At 43.8% G+C, this 13,066-nt stretch overlaps 1 protein-coding gene across 3 annotated transcripts in view; it reads left to right on the forward strand.

The window, feature by feature from the left end:
- The first annotated feature begins 313 nt into the window (after window positions 1-313).
- Window positions 314-13,066, forward strand: part of ZNF644 (zinc finger protein 644) — a 78,419-nt gene continuing 65,666 nt past the window's right edge. For all 3 annotated transcript variants that reach the window (XM_032192437.1, XM_032192438.1, XM_032192440.1), the window contains exon 1: window positions 314-392. The gene's annotated coding sequence lies outside the window, so the exon portion shown is untranslated. The remainder of the gene's footprint in view (window positions 393-13,066) is intronic.

Consider the following 13,066-nt stretch of genomic DNA (forward strand, 5'->3'; position numbering starts at 1 on the left):
AATTCTCAAATTCTCAGATTTGATACACACACTATTGTACAAATATTTTAAAGCATCCAGTTATTTAGAAGCTCTTTTTTATTTTTTTTTATTTGGTGCCAGGCTCATGCCTAGGACTTTACCCAAAAAACAACAGGCAAAGGCAGAGCTCTTGTGCAGGGACATGCAGTAAGACATGTGACGTGAGAGAGGCTGAGTTGTTTTCACTAGCTTCAGCTCCTGAGCTGCTGCCCTCTGCAGAGCATGCTGCAGGAAGCCAGACTCCAGGGACACAGCTGCACGTGACCTGGCCCACGTCCGCCTCCACCGGGAAGGAGCCCACAGCCCTGCTCACAGCAGATGAAGACAAACCTGTCTTGGTTGCTGCAGCTGCACCAGCTCTCAGCCACCAGGTACTTAACGTCCTGAAGCTCTCCTGCCCTTGGGCTGCTCTGTCCCTGTCCTGCAGGCCACTGTCCCATTAGAGCCAAGTACGGTGAGGCTCTGATCTGCTTCTGTTCTTGCCATTTTTCTCCACTCAGAGACTTCTCCTCAACCCTTCTAGTCTTCTAAGTGACATTGTAGCGATACTTTGTGGCAGAAAAATTATGATAGAGGAACATAGTCTATAAATATTAATTTCTAATTATACATTCGCTGCATATCATGGGCAAAACTGCAGTTTTTGATCAGCCTTCATCTGCTTTTCATATCACTCAAGTGGCAAAGAGTTTGGCACGGTGCCTCACAAGGGAGGTGGAAAATTTGGTGCAAAGTGAGCTTCTGTAGTTGTTCAGCATCATGGTTTCTCTGTGTTCTGATAGGAAACACAGAAAAACAGAAGGTGCTGATAGCAGATAAGGTCACCTGGTTGCTGCTCTGCTTTTGGCATAAAGCCGGGGGAAAGATGGTGGTGGGGAGGAAATGCATACCCTGGCTTTTAGGCTCAGATTGCAACTCTTCCTTCCTCCCTATGCAGTGCACGTTTGGAGAGTGGCAAACCTAGGTTGAGTCGTGCTGTTGATTTAACTTTTAATATGACATAGTGCAGATTATGAAGAGGCTGAGTGCTCTTGGCCTAGAGGCAGATTCTGGGTAAATTAAGAGATTCTCTGTCCTGTATCATGTGGTGATCAGAACTCGCATTTTAGCAAGGTCAACTTTGAGATAAAGCAACACTCTATGCCAGAAAAAATCCATGGAGCATAGTTTTGATTCAGACTCTCATCAGGATGTGGGATTTTCCCTTGGCTTTCACCAGCAGCAAGGCCAGGAGCTAACCTCAGCTCTACAAGGGGAAATTGAGAGGGCCCGGCTCTGCACGTTGCTAAGAGATATGTCTTCTGTTCCTCCTTCCCCCGGCCCCTCTTTCTGGGGACTACGCTATAGTCATAGGCAAGTGCTGGGACTTTCCCTGCAACATAAAGGTGATGATGTGCATAGAAGAAGTGCAAGGCTAGCTAAATGGACTTCCACTGCTTGCTGATGTGCATGATCAGACAGTTAAAAGGATCCCTGCTTGTCTTGCACTCTGGAAGAAAGTGTGTTGCTTTCCAATGCTGGCTACACACTGCAGCATCAAATGTGGCTCCTAGGTGCTATTTTTACATCGACCATGCAGTGAGCCAGCTGTGTTTTCCCCTGAACACAACCGCCTCCCCTGAGAGGGAGCAGGCTGCTCAGGTCTGGGGGTACCTGTGTGTCACAGGCGTGAAGAGCTGCCCTCCTTCTGCCCTCAGGCGCAAACCTGCTTTCACTCTGCCAGGCAGAGCAGAAAAGCTGAGGTCCAACACTGGGACATATCCCTGAGTGCCTGCAAGATAAAGGTGACGTGTATAAGAAATCCAGTTTGCTTCTCTAAGTGAGTAGATGAGATTTAGGTGGGAAAGTAATTGGAATGCTAAATGATTACTGCTAACGCTTACTAAGATGACAACAAATCTCCTTTATATTAATGTTCAACTTTTGAGACTAGATTGAATCTTACTTTATTAAAGAAGGTAGGAAGCCTAGAAGTAGCTCTTTAATCATCAACTGGAAAATACAATTTTGAAATCCATTATCCTAGAAATGCAATAATCAAACAGAGTAATAACTGATGTTAAATCTATTTTGAATATTACTTAATGTAATTCCCAGCTGGAAACAGAAGTTAATAGGATGGTTTCAGGTTCACTTGGACACCTTCTTGTCTATGTAGTTGCACATGGAAAAGAGGTTGACTGATGTTTTTTCTGCTTGTATGATTGTCTCAGGAACTATGAAAGGCTTAAAAGTCATTGTGTGATACATGCATTTGCTCTTTATTCCTACAAAAGACTGATGGAATTTTATCAGTCTTATTTTACAAGCACAGCTCTGCCTATGCAGACCTCATGATGGGTACCCAGTGTTCTGCATCTTCATGAATCTTCAGAATTAGCCTGTTAGTCAGTCCTGATAGTGCTGAGCTGTCTCTCTTGGCACATCTTTGAGTATTTTGTTCAGCCTAGCTTTAAAAGTCCCAGATGATGAACTTTTTGGCAGCACATCATTCATCTTGGTGTCAGTGGTTTCTTGTGATATTCAAAGTGCAGTTTCCTTTCCTGTTTGCCATCCTGTTGCTCCTCCTTGTAGGTTTTGAGGTGGATCCAGCCCCATCTGTATGGGGGCCATCTTGTGAAAGGATCCAGTGGCACAGAAGTGTGGGCGCTTCTCCTGGCCCTTTCCCCGGTCAGCCTGTGCCTGGTATCATGGACATGTGTGTCCTATTACTCCCTGCAGTGTAAGGGGCTCCTGATTTTCCCAAATAATGTCACGTTTCCTTTCTCCTCCCCATGTTTTTCACCTTTCTTTCTCCATTTGTATAATGCATCTAGGCACTTGTTTTCAGCTTCTAATTTACTAGCACTGGTGAATTTCTCGCTCCCTCTGCAAATCATTAGAAAGAGGCTAAGTGGGACTGCTTACAAAAAAACCCTCCTGCATTCCCAAGATAGCCCACAGGCTGATGTGTAGCAGTACTAGTAGCTGTTTAGGAACTTTTAGATTTGTTTAGTTGTTTAACAGGTGCAAAACCAACTCTATATTGTAACCTGTTTGCCACTTCAGCGTGAGAATACAAGGAACACATAAATTCAAAAGTTGCAGGACTTGAGAGGACCTGTGCAGCCCTAGGGAAAGGGCAGTTTGCCATGCAAGCAAAATGAAAAAACAAAGGAACAAAATCCCACAAAACCAGTCTGTCCCCAGCCTGTGGGCAGGTGAGGGAAGCCCTTTCCTACCTCCCACTCCTGTTCTCTCTGCAGCCTGTTTCAACCCACCATCGTGCTCAGTGGCTGAAGAGCTGGCAGAAGTGGCTATGTGCCTGACATACCATCACATCACAAAAGGCTGGGCTGGTGTGTCTGTTGTGTAAGGTGAGAGGAGTTCTGCTCTTCCTTTGCCATTTTCCTGCAAGAAGCTGGGGTCCGTGTGATTGCTTCAATCCTCTAAAAATCTCTGTGTCTGATGCTGTCAAAAGGAGCAGTTGTGTGCTGTGGTGGGTTGCAGAGTTGGAGGAGGAACAAATCCAGCCTCATCGGGCTGGCCTGAATGCTGGTATTGACACGGAGGAGGGAGTCGTTGGGGCAGGAGGCGGGGGGAGTTGCGCTCACACAGACTGAGCAGTGTTGCCACAGTTTCAGTGGAGAATGAGGCTTCTGGTGCATTAGTCTCTCCCCAGTGCCTGCTTGTAGGATGTGGTTGGTAATACTGTGTCTGTGAGGGCTGTCAGGCAATGCCCAGGGTAAATAGGTGCCCATGTTAAAGCAGCGTGTGACTGACAGACCTATCCCTTCATTTTATTTGCATTCACAGCTGGAAATTTTCACCAGGAAAGCGCTTGTTGTCAGCCCTGTGCAAGACCAGTCAGGATCGTCTTGTAGTTGTGCCTCTGACTGGGTTAGGGGGTGGTCCTGGGCAGCAGCAGGGTTTCTGGAAGCACCCTGCAGGCTGTGTCTCCTGGCACAGATTCCCTGTGCCCATGGTCCTCCTTGCTGAAGTGCTGGAGGCAGCTCCCTGCTGCCACGACAATAGTTTTAACTCTTTGTTATCTAAAATTCAGACAGTGCCCAAGTGACACAGAGGTACATAAACCACGGGCCCCTTTGTACAGTCACATCCTTTATGTGTGTACTGCTACTGGTATTAATTACGTTGTCTGCAATTCCCCCAGTGCAGATGGGAGTCAGGGAGTGTGAAGTGGACCTCAGGGGGCTGGTAGCAGCAGTGAATGTTTGAGGCTGGATAATGCCTGCTGGTGCTGGCTGAACTTGCTGTCAGGTAACTCTATAGATAATGTTTAGCTTCAGTCAACAGCAGGGTTGTAAACTGAAATGATATCTCAGTCCAGATTACTTTTTCTAGAGTGGATGATGCACAAGGAAATTGAATTAAAGATTACCTTTGAGATGGGCTCAAGGCTTTTTACAAACCACATAGAACTTAAAAATATCAGATATTAACAAAGGAACCCATTTAAAATAATGGTAAGCTGCCATCTGCTGGTAAAAAAGAAATGCATGTAACAAACGAGCAGACTTTCGAAGTGATAAACAATTCTTTTGTATTTGACATGCTACAGTCAAATATATATGTGATATGGAAACTGCATATATTTATTTTACTGTTTTTCATCTCCATTTGCATTTTCATACAGAGTATGCTAAACAGATGCCTATAGCATAAGTAACCTTAACAACAAGCGCTGAAAACCAAAGACAATAAGAATAAAGAACGAAGACTAATAAAAGCAGATGAGTGATTGGGATGGTGACAGCCTCCAAATGTGTCCTATTTACATTGCTAATAAAGAATCACAAGCACTGCCTTTTTTGATCCCCCCTATAGACCCTCCCATATGACCAGAAATGTAGCACTGAGAAACATTTCCTGATTTCTTGTTTGATATTTTTTTGCGTATGTGTGGTTCCTTAGTCAAGCCTGTAAATAGGAAGCGGGTCTTTAATTGTTCCTGATTTAAGTAGGTCACCTCCGCCAATACACAAATCTCCCATCTTATAAGCCAGGTAGACTATTGAATGGATGTGGAAAATATTTATTACGCAAATATGACCAGAGAAAATAATTCTGCAAAGGACCGCTCCCAAATTGCATGGTGACTGACACAATCAGTCTTCATAAATCCCAAGTATGAGTGCACTGCAGGGAAGAGACCATCAGATTTCACGTTTGTATAGTGCCTACCAAGTACGTGTGCTGAGCTTGACTGGTTGCCCAAGGTGCTGCTGCTCTATAAATAGCGTTAACAGTGCAAATTACCTCCTGTGCAAACATCAGGCCACTTGGCTTTGTCATATACATGTAGTTTTCTGTCATGATTTGGGTTACTCCAAACATAACCTATTGTTTTAGCAAACTGACTTTGTCATAGGAAATGTTTAAAATGGGCAAAGAAAAAATAGGTCAGTTCTTCCTTTGAAATCAGAGAGCAGTGTGCATTTGTAATATTTCCCAGGTTTATTTCCTTGGGGCAGGTTTGGCAGGTAAGAGAAGAAGTTAAAGATTTATTTTTGGTGCTATGTACCAGATGTCATACCTGCTCTTCTGAGACAGTTGCTTTTATCTCCAGCAGTACCTGCTCTAGTAGCAATGAAAAAAGTGACTCGAATCCCATTTAAAACATGCAGTGTGCACTGTTCGCATGCCACTAAAGCGAAGGAAAAGCTTGTTTGGGAGAATCCAGGCAGAGTCTTTATGCGTCATCATAAAGCAAATATGTTTGCATCCCTCTCAGCAGTGTTTTTGCCTCTACAAAGAAGTGAGGAATTAATGTGCACAGATTGAGAGCTTGTGACTCCAGCACAGGCTGGAATTCTACAAAGAAGTCCAGTTTGAAGCTCTGTTGTATTTATGGGGAGTCCACATGCAGCTCATCTGGTAACTCCAGCTTGTTCTTTGTAAAGGACCTTTTCTAGGAATCTGTGGTGCTGTGTGTACTCCGTTCACTTGGTCTTAGACCCAGTGCGCTCAGCATCTTGCCTGATGAGGCCCTGCTTGGTGGCAGAGAAATATTAAGAATAAAGGGCCAAACCCTCATCTCAGGAAAAACACCTTGTCTTTTTTTTTTGGCTTTTAATCTGTGGAGGATCTAGCCTGTGGTGCATGGTCACAGGGGCCCTGTTTACTGAAGTGTTCCAATAGCAACGCAAAACAATCAAAGGGAAACAGAGCCAGGGGAACAGCAGTGCCCGTGGATACCTGTTAACAGGCAGGAGCTGAAGCGCACAGTTGCCATCGAAGAGGCTACTGTCCTCTGCTTTGCTCTACAGCACTTCAGTCTCCCTGCTAACGGGACTCTGCCTTCCAGCTGAAGCATGACTGACAATTGAAATAACAGTGCCAGTTTATTCCAGGTATGCCACTGACCTGCATGACCTGTTGGAAGGATAAGGTAGAGGCAATCAAAGCAGCATGCTCCTGTAGCCTCTACAGGCTATAACAATGGAGACATTGGGAAACGAGCTGGTAGATTGTGAGGGGAAGAAATGAGGATGAGTGTTCACCCTTCCTTGCTAGTATGCTAAATGAGTTCAGGGGGACTGAGATTTGACCCAACAATAGACTGAAGGTGAGTAAGAAATGAGGCCTCACCTCGAGTACTTGGTGCCCAGAACTGCACACCAGTATAAAAAGGACAGGAAACTGTTGGAGAGTGTCCAGAGGAGGGCTACGAAGATGGTGAAAGGCCTGGAGGGGAAGACGTACGAAGAACGGCTGAGGTCACTGGGCCTGTTCAGCCTGGAGAAGAGGAGGCTGAGGGGAGACCTCATCACAGTCTACAACTTCCTCGTAAGGGGGTGTCGAGAGGCAGGAGACCTTTTCTCCATTAACACCAGTGACAGGACCCGCGGGAACGGGGTTAAGCTGAGGCAGGGGAAATTTAGGCTTGACATCAGGAGGAGGTTCTTCACAGAGAGGGTGGTTGCACACTGGAACAGGCTCCCCAGGGAAGTGGTCACTGCACCGAGCCTGTCTGAATTTAAGAAGAGATTGGACTGTGCACTTAGTCACATGGTCTGAACTTTTGGGTAGACCTGTGCGGTGTCAAGAGTTGGACTTGATGATCCTTAAGGGTCCCTTCCAACTCAGGATATTCTATGATTCTATGATTCTATAAAAGGTAGAGCTGGTAGTTACTTCATTTCATGATAGAATCACTGTTCAAAAAGTCTCCTAAACCACGGAAGGCTGGAGCAGACAGGGGAAAAGAGTTGGGTTATGGTGATGAGGCAGTTATTGCTGATACATAAACTGGAGCAGTTCAAGTCTGTTTAACTGTTTACTGCCATATCCCATCTGTGTTTTCTAAGTTGCCTGCTGTGCGATGGGGCAGATTGTGGTAACAGCACAACTTGTTTCGCTGTTTCCTTTCTCTGTGTTTCTAGAGAATTAAGTACTGTGTCCCGCCTCTGCTATGTTTAGGGTTAGGCAAAGGGTTTGCCATTCCTTTGGCCAACTTTTAATCCTGTTTCTTTTTCATACTACCACATTTGTACTAAGATGGAATGGATGGGTTAAGCAAAAATAAAGCTACTAGTGGTTTACCAAGGAGCAGAACCATTAGTGGCCAGATTCTAGCAAAGTGTAGTTCTCAAGGTGAATCAAGATTCTTGTCTGTACAAGGATTATTGTGTGGTGGACCCTTCTGGGTCCATCACATTTACTGTTTAAACCGCAGTTTACTGCTGTTTAGAAAGCAATAAAACATTCACTTTAAAAGTCAAGAAGTATGAAATAGACATTATTTCACTGGCACAGAGAAAGGGGAATGCAAAGAGAATCATGATGGCTAAACAGTTGTCAATTTTTGTGAATATAGTGACATTTGGAGTCCTCTGTTATTTATTTGAAATGAACAATGGAATAGGACACATATACTACATGCTTGTCAAAGCCAGGCATAGCTATCAGCTAACGTGCTTATCAGTCAGACAGTGTATGTGGTGATATTTTGCTTTCACACTGTCTGCTGATTGGAATTGGGCCCACGAGGAAGCCAGGTGATTAATCTGCAAGGGTTTATTTTTTCTGAACTGTTAATGTCCTCTGTTTCAGAGCAACTGCCCATGGCTCATTAAGCAGGGAAGATCTGAATGCAACTGTGAAGGGCAGCACAGAAATATTCTCCACACGTCTCTTGTTTGACCCTTGGAGATTCGAAAAATAGTGTTGGAAAAAGTTTGTCCTATGCTGGGGCTGAACTGATGCTTTCTGAGAAGCAGCAGTACTGTTAGAAATATTTATCTATTTCAGTCAGTGGAGATAAAATCTAAAGTCACAAGGCTCTTGCAAGGTGGTGGTGGACACTTGGTACTAGCCCAGAAACACACAGCTGCCACTTCAGCTGACCTGCTGTGAGAATCTTGCTCTTTTTAAGTCTGTTGCTCCTATTCGTTGGTGATTACATATCTCTCTTGCTGTGTTCTTTCCACCTGTACAGCTTGTGTACTCTGGCATTGAATGCTGAGAAAGCAAATGGGGCTGCTGAGTCCAACTGCCTCAAAAGAAATGCAACAGGGGAAGTAAAACATATTCTGAAGGACTTTGCAATATTGGATTCATCTTAAGGAGATCATCTTGAAGTTACTAGCCCTCATTTATAGTCTGTATTGTACCTGTTTGTGAAATTAATTTGCCTTCAACTGAAATATTTGAAAGTATGTTGGTTTAGGGAAACAATTTTTGTGATAATATGGTATTATATAAGCGTCAATTATTTTATTATCCCTAATAACTTTCTTGAGAAATAGGGTAGTGTTTCAATGCCATTTTTACAGATGGGAAAAAAAAAGAGTTTGTTGTAGAGATTTAGATCTACATACCCTCATGTCTGCTGTGTGTTTGGCCCTACTCGCTTTCACTCAAGTCTTTTCCTCACTGGAGTTCCCGGTCACGGAGTAGCTGTGCCCTGTGCAGCTCTTGGCACCTCTCTGATTTCATCCTGTGAGTGATTCCATGCCAAGAGGGTACCTGTGAAGATGGATTATAGTAGAAAAGGAGCGTTAAAGATGAATGAAGGACCATCTTCCTTCAACCTGCAAGGAGGACATGCTGAGCTCTCATTTTGAACTTGGGTCTCTGGGAACGGCACACAGCAGAACAGAGCACAGAGAGAGCAGATCAAGGCTCTGTGATTTCACACATGCCCTTTCAGACAGGGCAAGCAAAGACAGTAAGCCACTATTGGGAGCATGGAATAGAGTCGACAAATTCAAGGGCCCAACCTAATATTTTACTGGCTCCAGAACAGTTTGGGATCTCCTAAGGGGGCTCTCCTAAATATTATTAGATATTTACTCATAACCTGGTCTTCGACTGGGCTGCAGAGCTACAGTGTCTATGGGCAAGAATTGAAGATGCTCGTGGGAAGGGAAAGCAAGCAGGCTTCAAAGGTTTCTGGGCTTTGCTCTCTGAACCTCAGCTGGCTTTTTCTTTATTTTTTCTCCATTGCTTTTCTTTAAAGTTCTACTGTAAACAATTAGAGGAAATTTGGTGATAATACTGCCTGTGGAGACTAGGAAAGTAAGAATGCATTCTACATCACTGCTTCCCTTTGTCTTTTTTATCTTGTTTATCTTTGATCAGCTGCAGATGAAATAACCAGCTTACTGATTTCACATAAAGGGCTGACACTCATGCTGACAAAACTCCCTGACACAGGAGTATGCTCTGTAGCAGGCTATCAGTATCCATTTCTTATTCCAATGCACTGACAGGTCACTCAGGGAGACTAAAAATTCTATTCTGGAGTGGAACAGAAAGTGCAATTTCAATTTTGTTTTGATTTGAAATTTTCCAGCTACCTATCAAGACCAAATCCTTGAACTATTTACTTAGAATAACTGAAATACCCCTATCTGAAATAGTGGATATGCAAGATTTAGCCATTAAAGAGTTGGGGTAAAATTAAAATCCCTTTCAATAATGACTAAAGTCAGAGAAAATCTTTCAAGAAAATTAAACACTTGATCAAAAAGAGAGAGGGTTATTGTTGAGAGCATAAAGATTAAACAGGAGAGTTGTCTCAGAGAATAACCATCAATGATAAGTAGCAGGCAGTTAATAATATTCCCTCAGGGATCTTCTTTTACTTATGTAGGTTTTTGGACAAATACAATATTATATTTTTTTTATAGTTGAAGCATGAGAGAGCTTTGTGCCATTCCAGAGTAGCAATATAACTTCAATGGAACAAGGATGACTGGAAAGGTGGGGAAGGGGGTGACCCAGGATCTGAAGCAGCGGGGAAACAGTGATCTCTCCAAACCTTCAAACCCCAGCTCTGAGACCTGCTCTCAGTCTCCCTTCTGTGCCCGTTTCATATCACAGCACTGTATCAGTGCTGAGATCTGGTATTGCCTCTTGTTACATAGCAGCTGAAAATGAGTGAGAGACCAAGCAGACTAAGGGTGTGACTCTGCGTTGTGATTAAGAGCTGGTTAAGAGCTCGAACATGCAAACGGTTGAATTGGCAGAATTGGAGGGATGGTAATCTGCAGCCAGGGGAAGGCACATGGCATATACAGGATGGGGGCCAGAGGCTTTGAAGAACATCTCAAGCCAGCTCTGCAGCTGGAGAAACTGTAACATGAAATAGCTGCCTTGATCTCTCATTTTTCTTCTCTTACTCTCTCCTCCTATGTAATTACAATTATAAATCTTTTTGTTCCTTAATCATCTTGTGGCCATTGCAAACATTTAAGAATTAATGCGGTTCTCACACTTGAAGCACGTGTTCTGCATGTCCCCTTGTGTCTCTCCATTTATTCATTTATCATGTACACACAAAATTCCTGTAAAATATTAATCTGAAATACAAATCTCTTTACATCCTAGGAGCACTTGCACATAGTAATGTTAGCGAGATTATTAATTCTGCATACACAGTCTGTGGACTGCACACAGGGCCAAATCTCTCTCAGCAACTGTGCTGAAATCAGTGAAAATTTCAGAAACATTATTTTAATATTACAAACAGTGAGTGGAAGGTGACAATTTCCTAGAATTGGAACATTTCTTTACAACACAAACAAGAATTTGAATCTTAGTTTTCAATTTTTCCTTCTAAGTATTCCTTTGTAAAAGAACTTATATACTGCTCTGTATTTCTATCCAATGGTTCCTAATAGGTTAGTACAGTCTGGAAACAAAGGGATTATTTTTTTTTTTTAACAGTGCTTTAATCCATAAAGAATCTGAACATTTCTTTTGCCATTCCTCCTTTTTGGGAACACCAGGAGTAGCTACACTTCTGCAAGGCTGGTTGGGGCAGGTTGCCCTGGAAAGGGTGGAATGTGCTGGTGTAGATGGACCAAAAATAATTCTGTGAGGCTGGAGACAGCGTCAGTTTCTCAGGGGTAACAAAGAGTGAAAACTGAGCTGGCGCTTGGTGTGCTGAAATCGCTGGAAGGATTCTCCTGGGGGGACGCGGGGGGGAGGTTAGATCCCGCAGCTCTCTCCTGGCTGTCCCTGCCTTCTGCCAGGCGAGCCCTGGGGAGGCTCTGGGCCTAGGCTCCACTTCAAAGGAAGGGAAGGAGGAAAGGAGGGAAAGAAGTAAGGAGGGGGACAATTTTTTTCTAAGCCCAATGGTCTGCATTGGCATGCTTGGATCCTTCACCTGCCATAGGAATTTTAGACAAAAAGTCGCACCAACAGTGAAAGGTGTGTTCTTCAGACTGCAACTGAATCCTGCCGGACACAAAACAATCAGGACTGGGAAGGGGTTGCTTTTCTGCAGTGAATGCGGAGTCAATGGAGGTCTCCTAAAGGTGTCTACTCGGAGGGGCCCTGCAGCTGGAGCAGGAGCTCTCCTGCTGGGGACAGGAGGAGGTGAGAGGCTAGTGCCAGAGGAGCAGGGCCCAGCTGCTGGGCACCGCCGCCCTGGGGGATTTGGGTCTCTTGGCAGGGAGCATGTAACGGGGCCCTGCTTGCTGCTGCAGGGTCTCATGATGCATTGTCTGTGCTGCAGTAAAAACAAACCTTTCTGGTTTCAAGAAGCAAAGGATTTTCAGTTTGACTTTATTTCTGTGCTGATATTCAAATTTTGGTGTCTGTAGTTTATGAAGAGTCAGTGCTTTACTATCTACAGGAACAACGCTGTTGATCCCTCCATCCTCAACTGCTAACTATAAAACATTCATTTGGCTATTCAGCTTTAAAAATACTATCAATGAAGCGAGTGAGACAACATCGACAGCTGGAGTTAAGCACTTTCACGTGCTTTCTGAATCAGGGACCAAGTTGTTAGAAAGATCTTTCAGGACTGACTGGAGATCCATAAGAAATTGTCTTGAATTAACCAAGCCCTCACATTTCTCTTAATCATTACCTCTGTATCATCTTTTTTCTTTCACTTCCTTCTTATTCATGCTTAAACGAGAAACATCTGTTTCTATTTTTCACATTGTTCTGTTATGTGAGTAACGATATCAAACATCTTTTTTTTCTGCACTGTGAAAGAATAAATTAGTGTTAAGTTCTGTGAAGTGCTTTTAAAACACTAAAGCAAAACATCTGTTTCAGCTGCAGGTCATTAAGATGAAAAATCCTAGTCTGTGTGCAGTGCAAAACTGCCAAAAAAATGTCAGCCCAAGCACATTTTCTCACCTGTCTTTTACTATAACAATTGAAGATGGCAAAAGGATGGTAAATCTTGTCTTCAGGTATGGAGCAGTTAAAAGTGCTAGCTGCTTTAATCAACAGATATAGCTCATGGTGACAAATCCTGGTCTGATATAGCAGTGCCCAGAGGTTGCCCCAGTGTTCATCTTGTAGACTTCAAGATGAGAGTCTCCTTGAGAGCCCTTTCAGCCAGGTGTGTTGTGCAGGACTGCCTAATGCTCTGTATATGTTGGTGTCACTGAACTTCCGCTGAAAAGGCTCCCCCAACCCCCCTTAAGATCTGGAGGTTGTTTCCAGGGCAGGTGGCTAGAGTAAAGCTCAAACGTGTTGGAGTTTAAGAATTGTTCGGACTGTGCACATAGTCACATGGCCTGAATTTTTGGGTTGACCTGTGTGGTGCCAGGAGTTGGACTTGATGATCCTT

The sequence above is a fragment of the Aythya fuligula genome, chromosome 8 (assembly GCF_009819795.1).
Source record: "Aythya fuligula isolate bAytFul2 chromosome 8, bAytFul2.pri, whole genome shotgun sequence".
Classification (NCBI taxonomy): domain Eukaryota; kingdom Metazoa; phylum Chordata; class Aves; order Anseriformes; family Anatidae; genus Aythya; species Aythya fuligula.